This window comes from Artibeus jamaicensis, unplaced genomic scaffold (assembly GCF_021234435.1).
Source record: "Artibeus jamaicensis isolate MK-2021 breed Jamaican fruit bat unplaced genomic scaffold, CSHL_Jam_final scaffold_660, whole genome shotgun sequence".
Lineage (NCBI taxonomy): Eukaryota > Metazoa > Chordata > Mammalia > Chiroptera > Phyllostomidae > Artibeus > Artibeus jamaicensis.
Window position 1 is genome coordinate 1,750,497 of NW_026522052.1, and position 16,468 is coordinate 1,766,964.

Consider the following 16,468-nt stretch of genomic DNA (forward strand, 5'->3'; position numbering starts at 1 on the left):
GCACTCAGTAGTCAGGCTGGAGTACCACAGGCAGGGCAGAGTCTCCTGAGGGTGGGGCTACTGCTCCCCCTCAAGCTGATGCTAGTCAAGGGGAGTGCTCTGCCCAAGCGAGATGGCCCTTGCAGTGTGGGGGACGACTCGGCACCAGGATCCTGGTGGCTGTTCTCTCAATTCTCTCCCCAATGCCACCATACCCAGTCTCTCCTCGGGCATCTCTAGCCCACTATGCAGCCCTCTTTGCCGGAACGCAGGGTAAGTGGCTCCGAATGAAAATTTATGCATTCATCCTTTGAACAGCTCTTTGCATCTCCAGCCATCATTTCTGGCAGAGAGAAACCCTGCCTCTTTTTTCACAGCTGGATGTTATCTGTACTTTTTGTGTTGTGGTGCTGTAGGCTGGGGACCCCAGATTGGAATTTAGACTTCACACTTCTTGGGGGGATCCTTCCGGCCACTGAGATACCCCTCCGGCACTTCAGCTGCCACCTGTGGGAGCCCAGCCAGCCTTCTCAAGGCCCCTCCTCACTCCCTAACAGTCACATTGTGTCGAAGCTGTTTCTTCTGTTTATCCATGTTTATAAGGCTTCTCTCCCACTATTGTTCACTTGTTTATTCCAAGTGATTTCCGCACAACGTAGTGCAATTCCAGATTGGTCCTGGGAGTAAGTTAATGTAACTTGCAGTCACTCCTCCACCATCTTGGATCACTTCGAAAGTCATTACTCTTACTATTTTTTAATTTTTCACTTTTATTGAGATAAAGATATTTCCCATTTCATAAAATCAGTATTGCATGACAGTCTGAGTTTCACTAGCCCCATTATTTACCACTCGTGCGACTCGGGGTCATTGAGAGCACACACTCAGAAAACACTCTGTGCCAGTCCCCTAAGTGCTTCACCTGTGTTCACTAATTTACTTTTTATAAGAACCCTGCTGTGTTCATTTTCTAGGGATGCCCTAACAATTACCACAAACTGCCTTAAAACATTTATTTGTTCAAAGGTCTAGAAATTTTTATTGACCACCTGCTAAACAAAAAAAGGAAAACCGAGGGTAGTTCACGCTGTGCCTGACACCACCAAACCGAAGCCTCACCTCTGAGCCGCCCTGGGCCCAGCAGATGAACCCAAAGTCAGGTTCTACTCTCCTGCAGACCTGCGTTTCCAATGAAGTTTAAGGAACTACCATTAAAGGTCAACTCCCAATGCTGGAGGCTTGTTCCTTCCACAGGGACTCGAGGTCTGCACAACGAGGTGTTAAGTGTAAAGAAATAGAGAAATATCTGGAATCCCAATTTTTTGAAAGCTCCCTATGGCTGCATCAAATCTTCAAGAGATGTGTGTGGAAAACTGGGCTGCTCGTGCCTAGTTAGGACTTTGGACCTCAAACCTTCCTGTGCAGTCAAGCTGGGACTCTGACCTGCGCAATCTAAACAGACAAGTAAAGGTGATCAGAGCACTAAGGAATGCAATACAAAGAAAAAAAACTACGATGCCCATGGGCCTTTGTTTTTATTGCATCAAAAACCCCATTAGTCATCCTCCTAAAATGGAAAGAATGTGAGGTAAAGATGGGGGAGGGCAACACTGTGTCCTCACTAAATCCCTAAAGCCAACACCCCCAAATCTACTATTCTTCCTGAAAGTGACTGGCCACCACTGACCCAATTCAGAATCCTATGATTTGTCCTACATTGTTTCCTGTCCTTTTCTCTCTGTATCCCATCAGTGATGTTCATTCTCAATTATCCTTAATGATCCACATTTCTCCTCTCATTTCCCATCTTCCTCCTCTCACCCCCTGCAAAGGTTCATACCTCATCAGGTGAGTTAGGGCAATGGCATTGCAACAGTGTGGCCCCCGCATAATTCATCCTCTCGGGAGTGCCAGCAAACATCCTAAATGTTAAATCACATCCTATTACTTGTAATCATAAAATGCCCAACGGCTCCCCAGCATGTTCAAGATGGAATACAAACACCTTATCTTGGCATGCAGCTGCTTCTGCCCATCCCTCACTCTGCCTATGCCCCACTCTTCCCCTCTCTTATCTGCTAGTTCTTTATTTTTAAAGATTTTGGTTATTTATTTTTAGAGGGAGGGGAAGGGAGGGAGGCAGAGTCATCAATGTGAGAAACATCGGTCTGTTGCCTCTCGTGCACATCCTAACTGGGGACCAAACCTGCAACCCAGTCACGTGCCCCGAGGAGGAATTGAACCAGTGACCTTTTTGATTTGCCACACAACACCCAACCAAGCCACCAGGACAAGGCAATTCCTTCTTATTTTTTTAAAAAATTTTATTTGTTTATTTATTTTTAGAGTGAGGGGAAGGGAGACAGAGAGAAAAACATTGATGCGAGAGACACATCAATCGCCTCCTCTTATACGTTCCCCTTCTGGGGACCGAACCCGTAACCCTGGGGTATGCCCTGATCAGAAATGGAAACAGTTACCTTTTGCTTTGTGGGACAATGCCCAAGTAACCCAGCCATACTGAACAGGGCTCTTCTTATTTCAAAAACTCAAATTATGGTTCATAGCCTCCAAGAGCGTGCTCTCCTTTTCCCTCCATACATTTTCCACATGACCCTTTGAAGACTGTGTTGTAATTACCTGTTAACTTTCCTCTTGGTTTTGTTTGCCCAACACGCATGCAGCACAATTCCTGGTACACAGTAGAAAATCCATTTTTTTCCTGTGTTTTTTCTATCTCAGCGATTCCTTCTTTATTTCAACGTTCAGCTTTAGATTAAAATACTTACTGAGAGCATAAATGTTTACTGAAGAATAATTTAGCATCTCAAAATATTGTTTGGAGAATGTGTGAAAATTGATTGGTGTAGTCATAACAAAAGATGAAAAGAAGAGGGGAGGGAATTTCAGGGAAAAGGGGGAAGGATTCACAGGAACTAGTATAAAGGACACATGGACAACAACTAAGGGGGGTGGAAATGGGAGGGAGGTGGGGAGCACTGGGGGGGGTGGGCTGGGATGGGAGTAAAAAACAGAAAACTGTACTTGAACAATAATTAAATGAATGAATGAATGAATAAATAAATGATAAAAAGAGTCCCTGACTCACCAATTTAGGAAGACGTCATTTGGGGGAAGGACCAGAGAAACTACTTCTTTTGAGCCATTACTACATACCACAAGCTCCGTAAGGGAGACGTCGGCAGAGAAAAAAGTAAGGTAATTAGCAGAGGCTTCAGCCCCAAACTCTACCATAGAACGTTAGAGAAACTGGCTGAACCCCATGTCCTACCTTCAGCCCCAAACATGAATCTGAGTCTCTAATCTTGTTACTCCAACAGGAAGAAATTCCAGAATCAATCTCGCAACAAGTACAAGAAGAAAGGTATGAGAGGCTATATGTCCCAGTTCTCAGAACCCAGTGAGTCTAAGGCACCTCCCACTGCCCTTGTGCAGAAGGGCGCTGCCGCCCAGGGCCAGACACTGTGGCCAGGCCCATGCTCTCCAACACGGTGGCAGAGTCTGAGAGGACACAGCCTGTCAGCTCTCGGGCCTTTAAACTGCACAGAGACTGTATCCACGGGTGGTGGGGCCCTACCAGGTTCCTAAACATCATCAACCATTGCAACATTTCTTCCTAGCAGCGCACTGACCGAGGAGTAGTGATTAGAGAGAAAAAAAGAATTGAGAAAAGCAGTGAGCTTGGCCACCACACTTCTACTTCAGTTTGCTTCATAAAAAGTATTTACCCAGGACCATCTTGTTCTGTGTGTAACTTTAACAGAGGCCAGAGGCTCACATGGTCCACCGTTTGCAAGGACTTACATTCAAACATGCACACCCAAATCCAGATTCCTTGAAAAATAGTATGCATTTTTACTATAGGTTTTCTTTTTCTTTTATTTTTATTCAGTCTACACTGAATATTTTTTGTATTAGTTTAAGGTGTACAACATAGCGGTTAGACAGTCATATATTTTACAAAGTGTTTTGCCTGATATTTTAAATACGCACCTGGCATCACACATACACTATTACAATATTATTGACTATACTTCCTATCTCGGGACTGTTTTGTAATAACCAATTTGTACTTTTTAATTTGTTCACCTGATTCAACTGTCCTTCAAGCCCCCCTTTCCTCTGATACACTTGTTCTGTAGCTACGAATCTGCTTCTATTTTGCTTGTTCATTCATTTTGTTCTTTAGATCCCACATTTACGTGAAATTACATGGTGTATGTCTTTCTCTGCCCTATTTTACTTAACATAATATTCTCTAATCCATCCATGCTATCTCAAGTGATAAGATTTCATTCACTTTTATGACTAATATCTCACAATTTTTTTATTTACTCATGTCTTGATGTGCAGCTGTATTGCTTCCAAGTCTTGGCTACTGTAAATAATGTTGCAATGAACACAGGGGCACATGTTTACTTTCAAATTAGTGTATCAGGTTTCTTCTGATATATTCAGAGAAGCAGAATCGATGGGTCATAAGGCAGTTCCATTTTTAAATTTAAGGGTGTGGGGGGCAGATACTGCATAGTTTTTCACAATGGCTGCACCAGTCTGCATTCCCACCAACAACGCACAAACCTTCCCTGTTCTACACATCCTCGCCAGCACTTGCATGTTGTGGATTCATCAATGGTGGCAATTATGACAGGTGTGAGGTAATACCTTACTTGGTGTTAATTTGCTTTTCTCTGGTAATGAGTGAGGTTGAGCACCTTTTCTTATGCCTGTTGGCCATGTGTATGTCTTCTTTGAAGAAATGTCTATTTAGGTCTATTGCCCACTCTTTAATTGGATTGTTTATTTGGTGTTGAGTTGTAGAAGTTCTTTATAAATTTTGGATATTAAACCCTTATTAGAGGTATCATTGCTGAATATGTTCTTACACTTGTAAGAACAAATTTAGTGGATTGTTTTTTCATTTCCTTGATGGTTTCTTTTGCTGTGCAAAAAGCCTTCTGGTTTGATGTAGTCTCGTTTGCTATATTCGACAGCCTAGGAGTTTATGGTTTCAGGTCTTAAATATAAGTCTTGAATCCATTTTTGAGTTTCTTCTTGTATATGGTGTGAGAAGGTGGTCCGGATTCATTTTTTGCATGTATCTGTCCAATTTTCCCAATCCTATTTATTAGATAAACTGACGTTACCCCATTGTATGTTCTTGCGTTCTTTGTCATACATTAATTCACCATTATAGGCCAGGGTTAATTTCTGGGACTCTCTTCTTCTCTGTTGATCTGCGTGTCTGGTTTTATGTCAGTACAATGCCATTTTGATAACTATGCCCTTATAGTTTAGTCTGTTATCAGGCATCATACCTTTAACTTTATTCTTCTTCCTCAACATTGCTGTGGCTCTTTAAGGTCTTTTGTGATTCCATATACATTGTTATATTATTTGTTCTAGTTTGTGAAAAACATCATGGGTATTTTGACAGGAACTGGGTTGAATCTATAGACTGCTTTGGGTGGTATGGACATTTAATTATGTTAATTCTTCCTACCCATGAAACACGATATATGCTTCCATTTATTTGTAACTTCTTTAATTTCTTTCCTTAATGTCTTATAATTTCCCCAGTACAGATCTTTTACCTCCTTAGTTAAATTTACTCCTAGGTATTATTTAGATATAAATTTAAATGAAATTGTTTTTCTTATTTCCTCTTTCGGGTAGTTCATTATAGGTGTATGAAATGCAAATGATTTCTGTTTATTTATTCTGAATTCATTTTTCAGCTCTAGTTTTGTTTTGGTGTACTGTTAGGGTGCTCTCTACATAGTGTCGTATCATCTTAAATAATGACAGTTTTACTTCTTCCTTTCCAGTTTGGATGACTTCTGGTCCTTCTCCTTGTCTGATCGCTGTGTCCAGCACTATGGTTTAAAGAGCAATGAAAGTAGATATCCCCATCATGTTTCTGGTCTTGAAGGAAACAATTTTAGTATTTTCCCATTGAGTATGATGCGAGCTGTGGGTCTGTCCAACATGGCCTTTTTTTTTTGTTAAGGTGAGTTCCCTCTATTTCCACTTTGCTGAGAGTTTAATCATGAATGGGTGCTGGATATTGTAAAGTGCTTTTTCTGCATCTATTAATATGATCATATAGTTTTTTATCTTTTGTTTATTATGTGAATTCATTCACAAATACTATACCATCCTTGCATCCCAGGAATAAATCCCACTTAATCATGGTATATGATTGTTTTAATGTTTCACTAAAATTGGTTTGCTAATATTTTGTTGAAGGTTTTTGTATCTACCTATGTCTATTAGGATATTGGCCTATAATTTTTCTCTTCATGGTGTCTTTACCTGGTTTTGAAATCAGGATAATGCTGTTCTCATAAAATGAAGTTGGAGGAGTCTTCTCTTAAATATTATATAATAGTTTTAGAAAGATGGGTGTGTATCGAATGTTAGATAAAATTCACCTGTAAAGCCACTTGTCTGGGGCATTTGTTTGTTGGAAGTTTTTTTTTTAAGTACTGATTAAATTTTGCTACTTGTGAACAGTCTATTCAGATTTTCTGTTTCATTTTTACTTAGAAGATTGTATATTTCTAGAAATTTATCCATTTCTTCCAGATTGTCTAATTTGTTGGTATATAATTGATTGTAGTATTTTCCTAAAATCCTTTGTGTGATGTCAGTTGTTACTTCTCTTTCATTTCTGATTTTATTTGGGTCCTTTATTTTTGTCTCTTGGTGAGGCTGATTAAATGTTTGTCAGTATTGTTTATTTTTTCAAAGAGCCAGCTCTTGGTTTCATTACCTTATGTATTATATTTCAGCTCTGACCTTCATTATACTCTTCCTTGTACTCACTTCAAGCTTTGTACATTGTTCTTTTAGTTTCTTTAGGTGTAAGTTTAGATTATTTAAAATTTTTCTTACTTTGTGAAGTAGGCTTGTATTGCTATAAATTTCCCTCTTAGGACTGCTTTTGCTATCTCATAGAATTTGTTGTTGTGTGTTCATTTTCATTTGTCTCAAGATAACTATTTTTTTATTAAATTTATTGTGGCCCTGGCTGGGGTGGCTCAGTTGACTGGAGAGCAAGTTGCTGGTTTCATTCCTGGTCAGGGCACATGCTTGAGTTGCAGGTTCTATCCCCAGTCTAGGCACATACAAAAGGTAACCCATTGATGTTTTTCTCTTACATTAATATTTTCTCTCTCTCCTTCTCTCTCTCTCTCTGTACCTCCCTTGTTGGGGAGGGAAGGAGAGAGGTACTTCTCTCTCTCTGTACCTCTCTCCTTCCCTCCCTTCCTTCCCGCCCTGCCTGGTTGTTGCAGACCACTCTGCCTGGTTCTAGGAATTTTATCTCTACCCTTGCCGCTAAGGGCGAGGGACGACCTCTGAAATGCGAGCCGCAGGAGACAAAGCCTGTCACTGGTAGCAAACGCTGCCTCAGTTTCCTCTCCCTGCCCCCAAAGCTTGGTTGGAAGTCAATGACAGGTAAGACCCCTCACAGTGGGGGACAACCTAAGCCAGACTCGATCACTTGAAAGGCTTTCATGGAAGGACTCGGGGGGCTGCAACAAAGAGCAATGGACTCTCACCGCCCCCCCAGCTTTGACATAGACCGAGCCCCCATGTTCTCTGGGAGAAGCGCTTCCTGGCTCTAATCCCCTTAAGCCTGAATACCTGTTGGGGAGAGGTGCAGGTCCTTGCCTTGCTAGAGCATGTCCTGGGGAAAAATTCTGCCACCACAAAAACTTGCTGATAAACCTGTGAAACCTGCTCTGCTAAGAATGCTTTCATTCATATGTTAAGGGTTCGAGAAGGAAACCCTAAAACTCTGTTCCTGACAGACACGGACTCATAGTAAGCCCTCAGATTTCTTTGAAATGTTATCTACTGTTTGATCCTTGCTGCCCTGTATTCCTGTGTGTTACAACCCAATAAAAGGCCCTGGAGGAGGAGGCTCGAGGCCTTTTATTCCTCAGAGAAACTGGCTGCTGCTGGCCTTTGTCTCCCCTGAGAAACTGGCCACCCCTCCGCCCCAAGCAGATCATATCATGTCTCAGTCATAATTATTCTCATCCGTGGCACACGAGGGAATTTGCAAGGAAAGTCGCCCCCACACCCGGTTTCAGGAAGTGTAACTGCCGCCCCATGGCTAAGTGAGTGACCTCCAGAATGTGGGCCACAGGAGACGAAGCTTGTCTCTGGCAGCAAGCACTGCTTCTGCTTCTTCCCCTGCCCCCAAAGCATGGTCGATGTCCATGGTGGGTATGACTTGGGGGGAGGGTTGTGACAAAGAGGGAGCAATGGACCCTGGTCCCCCCGAGCTATTGTGACATAGTCCAATTCCCCATTTCCATCTGGGAGAAGTGCTGCCTGGCTCTAATCCACTTAAGCCTAAAAACCTTTGATGGGGAAGGCAGTGCAGCCCTGTGGTGGAAAGGGTGGGTATCAGGGTAAATCAGGCATAAGAAAGAATATGTAAAAATCCTGTGAAACCTGCTTTGTTTAGAATGCTCTCATTTGAATAAGGGTCCAAGCAAGAAGCTGGTTCCTCAAAGTTTTATGGCTGGTTAGCTATCTGACCCTGATTGAGAATAAGCCCTCATAGTTCTTTAAATGCTATCTATTGTTTGATCCTTACCTGAATTCTTGTGCAAATGAACCCAATAAAAGCCCCTTGAGCAGGGGGCTCTTGGCCCTTCCCCTTTGAGGGATTGGCCACCTCTCCTCCCCAAGCAGATCATATCATGTCTCGTCTTGTTTACTCTCATCCATGGCACACAGGGGGACTTGCGAGGAAAGTCACCCCCACACTCCCTACTTTTTTTCCTCCCTCTCTAAAACAATGAGCCCTGGCTGGTGTGGCTCAGTGGATTCAGCGTCAGCCTGCAAACCAAAGGGTCACTGATTCAATTCCCAGTCAGGGCACATGAAACACAGTGATATTTCTCTGCCTCTCTTTCTCCCTCCCTTCCCCTCTATCTAAGAAAAAATAAATAAAACCTTTTTAAAAAATGAAAAATTCCTTGGGTGAAGATAAAAAAATTTATTGGGCTGACATTGGTTAATAAGATTATATAGGTTTTAAGTGTACATTTCTATGATACATGATCTATACATTGCATTGTGTACCCACCACCCACAGTCAAATCATCTTCCTTCACCATATATTTGGCTCCCTTTACCCTTTAGTATCCCCCTACCCTCCTTCCCTCTGATAACCATCATGCTTTGTCTGTGTCCATGACTTAAATTTTATATCCCACATAAGTGAAATCACATGGTTCTTAACTTTTTCTGACTGCTTTATTTTGTTTAGCATAATGTCCATCCACATTGTCAAAAATGGCAATATTTTGTCTTTTCTCATGGATGAGTAAGTAGTATTTCATGATGTACATGCACTACATCTTCTTTATCCCGTCATCTATCGAAGGACACTTCGGTTGTCTCCATGGCCTGGCCACCATGAAAAATGCCACAATGAACACAAGGGTGCATATATCTTTTGCAAATAAATGTTTTCAACTTTTTCAGGTAGATACCCAAGACAGTGATTGCCGTGTCATATGGCACTTCTTAATTTCTTTAGGAACTGCCATGCTGTTTCCCATAGTGGCTGTGCCAGTTTACATTCCCGCCAGTAGTGAATGAGTTTTCATTTTTCTCCACAGCATCTTCAACACTTATTATTATCATACCTATCTTGTTGATAATAGCCATTCTGACAGGTGTGAAGTGGAATCTCATTATAGTTTTGATCTGCATTTTTGTAATAGCTAGTGAAATTGAGCATCTTTTCACATATCTGTTGGCCATTTGTGTGTCTTCTTGGGAGAAGTGTCTTATGTCCATTTTTTAACTGGGTCTGTCCAGAAAGTATCTGAAAGTTTTTTTAGGCTCCGCTGAGGAGGAAATGCCAATAAGCCACAAAGTTAGGCAGTATAGAGCTTTATTGGGGTTTGCGCACCCTGGCAAGGTTTTCTGGTTTGCAGAGTGGGGCCAGGGAAGCAGCGCCCAAACAGGGCATATGGCAGAGTTTTATTCTGGTTGGCTCTCTTCATGGGAGCTGGGAATTGGTCCCCTTTGAACAAAGCAGCAATATATCATTGGTGGCTCGGGTTGCTATGCAGATAAAGCCCGCCCTTTCGGCTTTCTGGTTTGACGTCAGCCATCTTTTCCAGGTTGCAGTTCAGCCACCATTTTGTCCTACCCTGCCCATCCTGACAGTATCCAGCCATGTACTGTGAAAAATAGAGACATTTATTGAAGAAGACACAAGATACAAGAAGCATTGTACACAGGACAATGATGCCTCAGTCCCTTCAAAGTAGGCACCTTGGGACCTCACACAGTTCTCCCAATACCATCAGCTGTCCCCATAGTATTTTCCTGAATCTCATCAATGGTCTCAAATCTCTTCCCTTTCAAAAGTGATTTCAGTTTGGGGAAAAGCCAGAAGTTGCAGGGCACCAAATCTGGGCTGTAGGGGAGCTGAGTCACCTGAGTAATCTGATGTTTCACAAAAAAACTGCATGAGATGTGATGCATGAGTAGACACAATGTCCTGATGAAACTGCCAGTCACCAGTTGCCCACAGCTGTGGCCTTCTGAATTGTCCAGTTTCCATGGAAGAATGTTCAAGCTTCACACAAAATCTGATGCAGACTCGTTGCTCTACTTGCTTAGTCTTCTGAATGCAATGGCCATACAGTATACGTGCTCACTGAACAGTGTCTCCCACTCCCACTGACAAGTGCAGTGAAGTCATCATTGTTCACACATACACAGTCCAGTCCCCTCTCCCTGGCTGCCAGGATACATCGATGTCATGCAAACCATCCTCATTATATTACCCATAACTGGACTTCTCTTGACAGTCCTGGTAAGTTACTATTTGTTTTCCTGTGGCTTCTTTGAGAATTCTTCCTCAGTCATTAATTTTTGACAGTTTTAATTCAATGGGCCTTGGTGAAAGCCTTTTTGGTGTTCTGTCTGCTTCCCAGATTTGAGGGTCCAGCTCTGTCCACGGGTTTGGGTAGTCACAGTCAACAGTTGTCTGAATAGGCTTTCCATTCCCTCTCCTGTTCATTCTTCTTCAGGTGCCCGATTCTTATGCCGCTCTTTCCAGTAAAGTCAGACAGTAATCATCGAGTTCTTTACTTATTTTAAATGTTCAAGTCTCTCTCTTCTTTCCTCTGCATCATTTCTAGATTTTCATCTTTGATATCACTGATCGATTCCTCCACTTGGTTTGCTGTTGCCTGTGCTCACTAGTTCATTCTTGATCTCTTTTATTGAGTACTTCCTCTCCAAAATTTTTTTTCTAAAATTTCAATTTCTTTCCTAAAGTAATCATTTTGTTTGTTGACTTGTTTTGAGTTCATTAAACTGCCCATCTGTATTTTTCTGCATCTCATTGAAATTTTTCAAAACTACAGTCTCGAATCCTCTGTCATTAAAGTAACTATTTTCAAGTCTTTAAGTTTGTTATCTGGAGATTTAAATTTTTTCTTTCTGAAATGCTGCGCCACTTTGGTTGTTCATGAGATTTGATGGATTCCTACTGTGTAGGCATCTATGAGGTGGTAACCACCACCCCCCCCCAAAAAAAAAACAACAGAATTACCTTCTGGAAGGTGGGCCTCTTATACTAAAGGCTTCCCCTGTTAGGGACGTGTTCTAAGAACACATCTGTATCAGTGGACCAGATGGCATTGTTATGAGAGGCTGCATTCAACTTCAGTTTTTTTAAAACTCTTTCAACACATTTGCACATTTCATGATAGATGATTTACGAGCGCAACTGCTCATACTATTCTAAGTGTTTAGTAGTTTTTGACCCAAAATGGCATGACCCCTGTGCCCCAACCTCCCTGTTTTCCCCATCTCACCCCAAATGACATTTTTTTGGTCTCCCTAGATAGAAAAAAAATCCTCAAAGGAAACTTCTGCTGATGTAGAAGAGGTGAAACAAAAAATAGCAGAAGTACTAAAAGCCACCAAAATTGATGATTTCAAAAACTGTCTTGAGCAGTGGAAAAAATGTCCTGATAGGTGATTTGCAATAAATGGTGAATACTTTGAAGGTGACTGAAGTTTAAACATGTAAGAATAAACACAATTTTTATAAATAAATACCTTTTTTTCTGGTCCCGCTCATGTGTATGAGCGGCACTTCTCTAATACAATAGGTTGATACAAATATTTCTATTATTTTCCAGTAGGTGGCACTGAATCACAAGTTTTTGGCTTTCTTGCACATCTCTGGCTTTCAGATCTCTGTGGAGTGGCAGAAAACTGGCAGGTGGGTGCCTCTGCTGTTGTCTGGCCACTGCAGTTCCCAGGACCAACCCAGTAGTGAGGCTGAAAAAATGCTTAATGTGATTCCAACCTTAAATTCAATGACACTTGTTTTGTATTTTGATGTGTGATCTATCATAGAAAGCATTCCATGTGTACTTGAAAAAAAAAATGTGTTCTACTGCTTTGGGGTGAAACGCTCTAAAACTATTAATTAAATCCAGCTGGCCCAACGTATCTTTTAATGCCATGGTTTCCTTGTTACTTTACCATCTGGAAGATCTATCCCCTGATGTCAATGAGGTGAAAAAATTCCCTACTATGACTGTGTTACTGTCGATCTCTCCCTTCACATCCACCAACATCTGCTTTATATGTTTAGGAGCTGACATGTATAAACGTTTACAAGAATTACATCCTCTTGTCGTATTGAGCCCTTAATTACTATGCTATGTACTTTCCTGTCTTTTAAAGTTTTTGTTTTAAAGTACAATTTGTCTGATATAAGTATCTTTCATTCTGAAGTGGGTCTCTTGTAGGCAGCATATATGTGGGTCTACATTTAAAGTGATTACTAATAGGCAAATAATTACTGCCATTTTATTCTTTTTAACTATGTTCCTCTTTTTTTCTTTTTCTTTTTAAAGAAAATCCACCAACATTTCTTGTAATAATGATTTGGTGGTAACAAACTCCTTTAGCTTTTTCTTGTCTGGAAAAATCTTCATTTCTCCTTCAATATTAAATGATAGCCCTGCTGGGCAAAGTAGTCTTGGTTGTAGGTCCTTGCTTTTCATCATTTTGAATATTTTGTGCCAATCCCTTCTGACCTGAAATGTTTTTGTTGAGAAATCAGTACACAGTCTTATGGGAGCTTCCTTGTAGGTAACTAGCTATCTTTTTCTTACTACTTGTAAGATTCTTTCTTTGTCTTTAACCTTGGGCATTTTAATTACGGTATGTTATAGTGTTACATTTTAAGGCTCATCTTGTTTGGGACTCTCTGAGCTTCCTGAATTTGTGTGTCTTTTTACTCCACCAGGTTAGGGATGTTTTATGCCATTATTTCTTCAAATAGGTCTTCAATTCCTTGTTCTCTCTTTTCTCCTGCTACTGCTATGATGCAGATGATATGCTTCAGGTTGTCTCAGAGGTCCCTTAGACTATCTTCATTTTTTAAAGTTCTTTTTCCTTTTTGCTGCTCTTATTGGGTATTTTTTGCTACCCTGCTTCCCAAATTGCTGATTTCGTCTTATGCTTCATATGATCTGCTGTTTATTTTCTTCTACTGTATTCTTTTAGGTATTGTATTTTTCATTTCTGATTGGTTCTTTTTTTATGTTTCCTGTGTCTTTTTTTATGCTTATATGTCTTTGTTGAAATTCTCATTGAGGTCATCAACTCTTCTAATTTCTGTGAGCATTCTTATAACCATTAATTTGAACTCTATATTTGATAGATGGTTCCCTCCATTTTATTTAGTTCTTTTTCTGGAGATTTCTCTTGTTTCTTTATTTAGGGCATGTTTCTTTGCTCATTGTGGCTCCTCCTCTGTTTTCGTTTCTGTGTTTTAGATTGATCTGTTGTGTTTCCAAGCCTTGGTGGGGTGGCCTTCTGTAGTGGGCGTCCTGTGGGGCTGTAGTGTAGTCCTCTGATGACCTGAGCTGGGAGCCTCGGGAGTGCCTCTTGTGTGGGTTATGTGAGCCCTTCTGTTTTGGTTGAATCTGGATTGCTGATGGGCATGGCTGAGTGCAAGAACTGACCAGACCACTGTGCACAGGCCACTGTGCACAGCTGCTGCTGACCCCACAGAGTGGAATTTACCTAGCAGGTCTGGTGTCTGCCAACACCTCCCTTTGGTGTGCCACTGGTGGAGCTCATCAGGTCTTGTTCTGATGTGGTTCCAAGCTAGCCACCAGGTGTGTTGGTTCTGGGGCCTTCCGAGAGGGATGTCAGGTGCTGCCTCTGACCAGTCTGGGTCTAACTATTAGATGCTACAAGATGATCCACAATTATTTGCTACCTGTGCTGGGCCCGTCGTGCATGGTAGGCGCCAAGACGTGTACCAAGACGGACTGCCACCAGTGCCAGACCTGGCACAGGTCAGAAAAATGCCCGAGGCACCTCGAGACTCATTGCCCTCTGCCAGCTGCTTGTCAGTCTCAGCTACTAAAAGAGCTTCAGGCAGCACATGGGTTTCATGAAGCAGGATCGCAGTGAGGCACAAGGAAAAAGGAGTGGTTCACATTTTTAGGCTATGCAGATACAAATGTGGTGCCAGTGTTGGGCCTGACATCACTCAGCAAAACTCTCAGGGCTGTGATCAGGGACTCGTAAGTAGACACAGCCCCTGAGATGACAAGGGTAGATAAATGAAGCTCAAATTTGTTGCAGTTTTCTTATTTCTCCAACATGATTAGCAGAACATTAATTATAGCAACTTTTGAAATACATGTTTAAAATGTAGCTTTCTGGACCTTTCTTACACCTTCTTGTAGACCTAGACATCAGAATCTCATGGGTTTGCACTGAGGAACTAGACAGGCCAGCAGCAATTAAACTGTCTTCTGCGTGGCTCTGGTCAAAAACTTACAACTTGCAGAATCAGTATAGGTTTCCTAGAGCAGTCAGCTATGTCATTAGTATCTGTCACAGTGATTAATTAGCACATAGTATGTACTCAGCAAATATTTGTTGAATGAATGAACAAACAAAAAACTATTTTCAGGAATTTAACACAATACCTCCTCACTCTGAATTTTTATGTTTATTCCTTACTTGCCTGGCTACTCGAGTCTGAGTACATTTCAGAGCACATGCTCTTCTCCATACACTGTACAAATCTTTTTTGTGTTTGTCAGTTGCATTTTTACCTTTCTTGAAATAGAGTATTGTATGCTAAAAATGTTGAGTATTTCCTTCCATCTTTAATATTAAAATAGCTACACAAAAATTCACCAATTTTAATAACATTTAAAAATGCATTCTGATATGACAGCTGTCACAATACAATCTCACAAAATTGTTTCAGATGAAGTTAAAGACAACCAACCACTACTAGAGCCATCGTACAGAAAAAAAAAAAAACAGAATTTTTTGGCTAACTCAATACACAGTACAAGGATTATACTAGGAACTAAGAATTCACAAATGAATAACACATAGACCTGATATCAAACAGGTCAAGTGGAAAGTAGCTGACCTTCACCAGAGAGATGGAGTAACTGCCCATGGCCACCCAGAAGTTAAGTGGTGGAGCCGGTATCTGAATGTAGGCAGTGTGACTACGGAGTCTATTCTGTTCTCTTAACCACTGTGCTACACAGGATCCTAAACCCAAGCCCTGTGCTCTGTCCACTGCCCTAGCCTGCCTCCCTAAAATACACAGAAAAGTCAATACATCAGGAGAGGGTGCAGTGCTCACAGCCGACTGGAGCTGGGGAGGAAGACAGGGAGACTGGCATTCTTGCCATGTCAAATCAGGCCAAACCCAAATGCAAAAGTATTGGGCCAGGATTTCTGCCAAGATGGAGGCATAGGTGGAAACACTGTGCATTCTCGTACAACCAAGTTTAAAGACAACAAAGTTTTAGTAACAAAAAATGCAGCCAAAACACAGAAAATTGAAGTATACCGAAGTCCAACAATGAGCCCTTCAGCCAGACCAGTAAGAGGGACAAAGCAAGCAACTGGCAGAGCAGGATTGTGCAGGAAAACTCGGTCAGACCTACCCAGGAGTGCAGGTGGTGGTTGGCAGATCCCAGGCGTGGGGTTGCGACGGGCAGACCCAGTGAGGGCACAAGGCGGCACACTGACCGTGGTCACACATTCGCGCTCAGATAAACCAGCGAAGGAGCGAGCATTGAGACAGACCGCACAGGCCCCAGCAACAGGAAGCAGCAGAGGGGACCGCTATTGCCCTGCTCTGACCCCGCCCCCACATACAGTGTCACAACCCAGCGACCTGGGTGGCCCCACCCTGGCGAACACCTAAGGCTGCCCTCCTCTTATGTAACAGGCACAAACAGACCAAACATTGCTCAAGAAGAACTCAAAGTCCCAGAGCCAATAACTCTAAGAGACCAAGAAATAGCCAAACTTTCAGATGCACAGTTCAAAACACTGGTGATCAGGATGCTCACAGAACTGGTTGATTTGAGTCACAAATTAGAGGAACATATGAAGACTAAAC

General features: G+C 41.8%; 1 long non-coding RNA gene across 1 annotated transcript; it reads right to left on the reverse strand.

Annotated features, from left to right (window-relative positions):
- Positions 1-868: 868 nt before the first annotated feature.
- LOC128626554 (uncharacterized) lies at positions 869-16,148 on the reverse strand. Its single transcript, XR_008390502.1, has 3 exons — positions 16,008-16,148; positions 1,820-1,901; positions 869-1,244 (listed from the first exon to the last, which is right to left on the reverse strand). It is a non-coding gene; the product is annotated as an uncharacterized LOC128626554 (long non-coding RNA).
- Between the last annotated feature and the right edge of the window lie 320 nt (positions 16,149-16,468).